The following is a 6,000-nucleotide window of genomic DNA, read 5'->3' as shown; positions in this document are numbered from 1 at the left end:
TCTGTCTGATGGAACCAACTGGGCTGGGTTGTACTCACACCCATTTGTCCAAATGCTGATTACATTTGACACATTATGAATTTATACAGCTGTACATTTATACAGACATTTTTTTAGATGGTTCATATTAAGTCCCTTGTTAAAGTCTGCAACAGCTAAGTCTCACAGATTATTCAAGTAAGCACCCTTCTGGTTCAGTTTCCTGCACAATGACATGCTCTGCTGCCAACCTAACCTTTAGTATATGGGTGGTTATCCTGATCCAATGTGTGTGTGTGTGTGTGTGTGTGTGTGTGCGTGTGTGCGTGTGTGCATGTGCTCTTGAGCCTCAAGATTGCTGAGGTGCACAAAATCCAAGATGAAGAAAGAAGAACATACGAGTGAGGAAAGTTTGAGCAATTACACTCTTCATTTCAATTGGTAGTAATTTCAGAAAGCCTGTGATTTCTATGAAGGCATCTGTCATCTTCAGAGATATACTTACCTGTGTGCAGGTGTGTGGCTGAGTGGGGATTCCACTGCCGAAGGTATGATGATGATAACGTGATAATTACTGTCATCACAGGGAGGGTAAGTATAGCTGAGAGCCATGCTGCAGAAGAAAACAGGGGACCTTCTGTCAAAGCAGGAGAGAGAGAGAGAGAGAGAGAGAGAGAGAGAGAGAGAGAGAGAGAGAGAGAGAGAGAGAGAGAAGCACTGTTATGGACAGAGTTCTGCTTTCACCGTAAAGCACTGGTTGCAGTTTATAAGCCTTTTACCAGCGTAGTTTTAACTTAAATGAACTCTCAAGTAGAGAGCAATGTTAAAAATTGCTACAACTTTCCAATGAACCATCAAAACTGATAAGACGTGTAAACCTTGCCAAGTCAAATCGCTCTCAGTCCCACTAACTGCTGTTTCTACTATTATCACATCTAATTTCTCATTCTCTGCTGTTTCAGAAATATATAGCCTCTGGCAAGAGGCCCGACAGTATTGCGTATAGAATTAAAAATAGCGCACACATTGTACACACATGTGCACATGTACTTTATAGCACTGTTTACATTTATAGCATTTTCTTCGTTGTTGTCATTAACCAATTTTATCTGTTACTTATTCTTTTTTTCCCCAAAATGGAAAGCTAAATTATATTCTTGGTCTGTATCACAACTGCAATTTTTTTCTGTTGGTTTTGGAGAACACAGACTCCAAAGATTGAATGCCCCCCCTACAGTCCTACATGCAGCCACCTCCCTTTTCCAGCAGCTGAACTGTGTAAGCAATGTGCCTGAAAACTGAACTTAATGCACAGCTGGTGTAGGTACACTGCAAGCATCAGATCAAACTGAGGAGCCTCTAATTGCACCATCACGTGGCATATATCCTGCTATTCAAACCTCCCCTCCTTTGGAAAAGCTATGGACAATAATGTACTGCCCTGTGGAACTCCAGGCCACAGACGTCATTGGCACAGTCAGGATTTAATTATGTGGGTACTTGACATTTTGGGTTTTACGCATTGTATATATAAATATGTGAAATAGCATATTGCATTATTTTTGAGTTTGTCTCACTTTAGAGTTTTCTGTAAATGGTTTTTAAAATGCCACACAGTGTCAAGTCTTACCATACATTTTCTTGTAGATACCTCAGTAAAAAAGAATGCATTACATTCCACTGCTCAGCAGCTGGTCTCATTCAGAATGGACAGCATACAGTAGCTTGCATTTTTCCAAATCTATTAAGAGGGCAGTATGTTTACTGACATAGTACAGATCAAAGTTTGTTGTTTAAAAATATTAAATTTTGGCTGCTAAAAGCCCATTTCACTAAGTCCCAGACACACTGTCTGAATACCTTGGCACAAGTGCAGTTTCTAAGGGAAATAATTATGTATATTCTCTGTTCGTGAGGGTGTGGTCACAGGTCAGCTTCAGTAGGTTTATTTGAGTGTATTCTTGTTGTTTTTGGTTTCTTTGGTCATCTGCTGCTTGGATGAGTTCACAATGCCATCTGGAAATAAAGAGCAGGAGCCTCATCATTCAGAGAGGCCAAGCCCCACTTTCAGAATCCTAGCAGTAATCAGTTCCGGCTATGACTCTCAGAGAAGCCCCCTTAGGAATGCCTGCATGACTGTATAAATGTGTGTGTGTGTGTGTGTGTGTGTGTCTGTGGGTGAGTGTTTGTCAGAATATGCTCACAGACGTATGTATGTCCCCTCTCTTACATGCATGCTGACTGTTCAACAAAAAGTGGTTGTTGGGTTGGATTGCATTTCCTCATCACTGCTCCTCTCAATAGCAAAACACCAAATTTAGGCTATTGATTTTCAGTGAAAAGTGAGAAAAGCATCCAACATTTTGTCAGTGTTTTCAGTTAACAGTCTTGTAGAATGCTTTTTTCACGTTCTACCATATACTCATCGGTATAAATAGTTTTACGGCATTTCCTTCTCTGAATATGTATTAGAGAGAGTTTGAATTTTTAACTGTAAAACTCTTCTGCTCTTCCAGTGTGGAAAGTTACTAAGGGGGAAACTGAACAAAAGAGAACAGCTGTCAGACACTGAATCATTTTAGTGTTCTTTTAGGAGAGTGACTACAGTCCAAGGCAGGCCCCGAAGTAGAAACACACACACACACACACACACACACACACACACAGACAGACAGGCAGACAGACAGACACTCATAAACACTCCCGCACATACACATTTACACTCACAGACACTATTCTCAAGAACATGTGCAAACCCACTTACACACATATACATATTAATACACATTTACACCCACTAAATATTCACATTTAAACTAACACATTAATCACATGCACATATTCACTGACCTACACTAACACACCAACATGTACACGTACATGCACACACAAACAGACACACACACACACAAATACAGAGAGAGAGAGAGACAGACAGACACACATACACACGCTCGCACAAAAATGTACACTCTCATACACTAATTTGTACACATTTGCACATATGCACACACACATTCTCTCTCAAGAACATAGGTGCAAACACACTTCTGCATGAAAAAAAATTTACACACACTTCAGTCAGGACCACTGTAATCAAGGTAAAATCTTTATTGACAATAAAGGCATTATATTTATGTTTGGAGGTATGACTCTGTTCTGGAAGCTCTCCCGCCAACCGCGCAGCAAGCGTGGATAAGGCCGGGAGGCCAGCAGCCAAACCCCCCTAGAGGGGTACACACAGAACAGATCCAGCAGCAATGCAAATTTTTTTTTTGTTTTTTTTTACACATAGGGATGGAGCAATGCAAATTCTTAACACATAGGGATGGAGCTGGGGTGGTGGAGGGGATTTACAAAGCAACGTGCAGCAAGCTTGCATGTAGGAGGAGCAGCCGAATGAGTAGAGGGAGGCTTAAGTAGTTTAAGTAGACCGTCCTGTTATGTGAATGTACTGTGATAGGTGAACATCACCCAGCTGAGCCATCAGCTGATTCGGCCGGAGCGGCTTGACTCTCGTGGCCTGCCAGAACTACGCGATGCTCCATATATGGCCATATTTACTATGTATGCTGCAATTTACCATCAAGGCCACAAAATTCTGCGACGCCGCATGTTTTCAATTTAGCAGGGTATTTACTAGGACTAGTCATGTAAATGAGCACAGCCGCAGAGAGTTCATTTAAATGCACGGCCAGTATTTCACATGGCAGGGAAAGCAGCATTGTCTTAATGCTGTAACAGAATCCATCAGTTCAAGCGAGCACAGACAGGCATGCTTCCTCCAACAAAGGGTGTGCAGCCAGACATTCACTCTGCAGTCCTTCACCTTGAACTGGGCAGTCACAGCATTGACCCAGTAAGCTGCATACACACTCTGAGAATGCAAAATGGAGACTCCTGACTGAAAAGAAGAGTGTCTCTTTCTCAGTGAGATGAAGAAGATCCCACGAAGTGAAACCCTCCCACCCTGGCCAAAGCAAAGGCCAATGACATATCACCTCATGTGGCTTTCAGACAGTCAGCCCTGGCACACAGTTGAGATTCGACACCAGATCGCAGGGCATATTCACATGTATGTGGGGGCATTCTCACACTTAAACATGCTGCTTGTCATCTTGGTCTTCGTCTGAGCCCAGTGATGTTCTGGTGGTCATGTTCAGGGGCTAATCGTTCCACTTCACCCTGCACCCCTGCAACACTGTTAATGGCACCCCTGTGGACGAACACACAGATAGAGTAAGACACGGGTGACAGTTTTTACATACACTCGGCAATCAGAGGTTAAGCTGTGCACTCGTTTCACATGCTACTTTCCACATGTTGACATTTTATAGATATATTTTACCAGACTGGGGCACAGGGGGGATAAATTAGAAATTCTGAAGTCCTAGTGGAAGCAAAGCCTTAAATACAAAGAAGCTGTTCTTCATCAGTCACGCTGGATCAGAGAGGTCAGAGCCAGAAGGATCCTTACAGAGCGCTGCTGGCTTATGTGACCATGCCACAGCTGAGCTCTGACAAACCGCACAGTAAAATGTTCAGTGTTAATTCAACTCTGTCTGAGTTTATATGAGTCCACTCTGGCCATAGTGGACTCATATAAACTCTGTAATAGTGGATTTAAAACTGAACCTTTTCCTGTACATGAGCAAAAGCTGCACAACTAAGTCATGAAGCTCAATTTCCCAAGATACACTGTGGCAATTACTGCCAATCACATGTACAGTCCTGGTCCAGCTGCCTGAACCACTCTGGCTGGCAGACAGAGATTACAGTGCTGTGTTTAAACACTTCCTCAACATGAGAAAGCGGTTGAGAGGTAGAGGAAAAGCAGTGTTGCAGCCGATGCCAAAAGATGTCAAAGTAAATATGACCAATAATTAGGACTGTGCCCTATCACCCAGATCATTTTAAGCGCCTCCAGATCTTCCGGCCAACATGGAAGAGCTACATTTTGAAGTCTTAGTGTTTGCCTTTAGAAAAAATAAACAGTTTTTAAGCTATTCATTCAGTGTATTATAAGATTGCAGTCAGACATGAAACATGCTCTGAGTGCTCTTATCTTTTTGCGTGCTTGTGTGTATGTGTGTGAATGTACGTGTATGCATGTGCATGCATGTGTGCATACATGTGCATGTATGTATATTTTTGTGCATGCATGTGAGTGCACATGTATGTATTTGTATGCCTTTAAACTGTATGTGCGTGCATGTGGATGGACACCATAGTGGGAAGGTCGTTCAGGAGGAAAGTATGGAGTTCAGACCATTTTGCTGCAGTAATGTCCACCCATAAGGTACTCCTCTGGAGCATCACATGCATGCCATTTGTTTCTTCTGAGTTCCTCTTTCTTCCATATCAACTGTTCTCTGTTGTTGACACACAAACCTGCCCTGTGTCTTGTTGCTGTCCAATGTCTGTACCCCCTGTTTCCCATCCCTGTGCCCTGTTGTCCAACACCCTTTTAATTCCTCCCTTCCTTCCTTCTCGACTCCATACAGCACAGCCCCCCACCCCCAACCACCATCTTCAAATCTCCAAAAGTCCCTGCTTTCCAAATGGCGTTCATAAACACACCATTGAGTTAATGCACGTGTCCTGACGCCCAGGTGCACAGTAGTGTTTACCTGCTGAGTCAGTGCCCAGGTGTGGCCCAGACTCCTGTTTACCCTCAGCCTGTTTGTCCCAAATGAGAGCGTGGCTTGACGTCGGTGCCGATAGACCAACACTGGGAGGAGGGCTGGCCCTGCACTCACTGATCCATCATCCTCACCATGGCTGACACCCTCTGGCAGTGGTGACCTGACACGGTTAAACAGTAAAGCAACACAACGCCACATAGATAAAGCCAAATCTCTGTCAGCAGCAACGAAGGAGTGAAGTTTAACAAATCCGACAATATGCTGAACGCCTACCCTCGAACTTTGGAAATTGAGAAATGTGTAGTTTCTTTACAGCTGGACTGAATTGAATCTTGCTGCTTTTGCTGTTGTGAATCTTTTATTATTATCATTGACA

This window comes from Anguilla anguilla, chromosome 1 (genome assembly GCF_013347855.1).
Source record: "Anguilla anguilla isolate fAngAng1 chromosome 1, fAngAng1.pri, whole genome shotgun sequence".
Taxonomy (NCBI): domain Eukaryota; kingdom Metazoa; phylum Chordata; class Actinopteri; order Anguilliformes; family Anguillidae; genus Anguilla; species Anguilla anguilla.
Note: the sequence above shows the minus strand (reverse complement) of the source record.